Below are 2,374 nucleotides of genomic sequence, written 5' to 3'. Positions count from 1 at the left end.
ATTGAGCAAAATAGTAACAGGTAAAATTTCAATGCAAAAACAGTTGTATTTGAGAGAAAACATCTCCATTTCGTTTCCTAAAATTAAAATATAATATTTGGATATTTGGATAAAACCATTTAAAAATAAAGTTAGTAGATACTGGTTAAGTAACCTGATTTTTCTGAGTTCTCTAGAGTAGAATACATTTTTGGACCCATCAAAATTCAACCGTTTTGTTGAAAAGATTACTTAACATTCTTTAAAAAATGGAATTTACTTTTCTGTGTATGGGGTAATAGCATTTTTATGTTTTTCTTTTTCTTTAAAAAAAAAAAAAAACTGCCAGGCACGGTGGCTCACGCCTGTAATCCCAGCACTTTGGGAGGCTGAGGCGGGCGGTTCACGAGGTCAGGAGTTCGAGACCATCCTGGCCAACACAGTGAAACCCCGTCTCTACTAAAAATACAAAAATTAGCCGGGCGTGGTGGCAGGTGACTGTAGTCCCAGCTACTGGGGAGGCTGAGGCAGGAGAATGACATGCACCCAGGAGGCGGAGCTTGCAGTGAGTCGAGATCACGCCACTGCACTCCAGCCTGAGTGACAGAGCGAGACTCTGTCTCAAGCCAAAAAAAAAAAAAAAAAATTGAAAAACAGCAACAACAAGTCATTTGCCTATGAGCTGAAAGACAAACTTGAATGTGAAGTTAAATTATTCCCTTATTATAAGGTGCATTGTAAAAAGGGAAATATCTGATATGTAGAAGTTTTAAAGAACACTCCTAATTCATAGGAAAATAAACGGTCAACACAAGCAAGTACGACAGAATTTTGAATATCCGTCTTACGCTCAGTATAAACCTTTGTTGACCTTACATAAATGACTTACTACACAATATGTTGATAAAATATCCTTCCTCTGTAGGCTGTTGTTAGAAACTGAATGGTGACACAGGGCGATGACTACGTTTCCTCATTGCTATGCATGGTTTAAAAACACCCACTAACAGGGAGATCTGCTAAACTGCCTGCTAAAATCCTTCCCAAAGATTGTTTGGTTTTAAACTTCATTTAATGCTGAAATGAAACATATTCTATGTCCAGGGAAATCATTCTAGTGATGAAACCTTTCAAAGCTGAAAAGAGTGTTGAAAAAGAAACCTGCCCGCCTTCTAGAATTAGGCTGTATGAAGGTAATTGAGCCAAATGGCGGTTTTATCCCCAAGTGAAATTACTTCCACTGCACAGGGCATAAGGCATCTGAAGATTTATCTGACATTCCTGATACCTCAGCAGTGACACTGATATTGGATGACATATTTGGCATAAGGGAAGGATCATTTCTCTTTAGAATACTCTATATTTGTTAGTTAAATGATCATTGCTAGATGCATCCTCTTCATGAATATAAATTACTAGCCCAGCAAAGGACTCATATTTGTATGCTGCCTTTTACTATGAAGGATTTTTAAGGGTGGAATGAACCCGTTTTAAATTGCCACTAGACATATTTGGGGATTGCTTTATCCAGCACTGCAACATTGTCCTTAGGTAACAGTATATTATATTCAGGATGTAGCTCAGTAAATATAACAGCTTTTATCCTCACTGTGGAGGTCATTTTTTTTTTCTTAACTAGGCATATGTTGTCAGCAGAATTCTGCACACCCAAACTCTTTACTAATGGGCTGCGGTAATTATCCATATTTTTATCAATGCCCTATTTAGAATCGCTTGACATATATGCTTATGCTTGATTTTTTATTTCCTGTTTGGCATTATTATTCAAATTCAGTGTGATTTCTAAATAACAGAGTACACCCCAACGGCTACATTTCTCACTGGAATATAAGCTCCATGAGGGCAAATATTTTGTCTATTTTTTTCACTGTGTATCCGAATGTCTCAATCAAACAGTACCTAGCACATAGTAGGTGTCCCATAAGTGTTTTTTGACTGATTGAATTAATGGTAAGGATGAGCAAAGAAATAGATATTTACAATAATATCTATTAAAATAGTATATAATAATGGACTAATTTCAAACTATATGAGTAATGTGACAAATATGAAATAAATTTCACCGAACTAACAACTAAGTGGGAAAAATCTAATAGCTTCTCCACTCTAATGGACATTCGTTTTGCCTTTTGTCACTCAGTTTCTTCTGAAAACCCCTCTTGTGTTCAGAACATCGTCACGTGAGAGTCTCATTTCTGATTTTCTACAATTTGAATCCTATATCCCCTATAAATATGAATATTATTTATACTATTATCCTATAGCATAAATAGTATATTACTATTAATATACTACTATATAATAGTATAATATGTAATAAATTAGTTAATACAGTAAATTGTCATTGCATATTATATAATATGCCCATTTTTTC

Source organism: Rhinopithecus roxellana, chromosome 6 (genome assembly GCF_007565055.1).
Source record: "Rhinopithecus roxellana isolate Shanxi Qingling chromosome 6, ASM756505v1, whole genome shotgun sequence".
NCBI classification, from domain to species: domain Eukaryota; kingdom Metazoa; phylum Chordata; class Mammalia; order Primates; family Cercopithecidae; genus Rhinopithecus; species Rhinopithecus roxellana.
Note: the sequence above shows the minus strand (reverse complement) of the source record.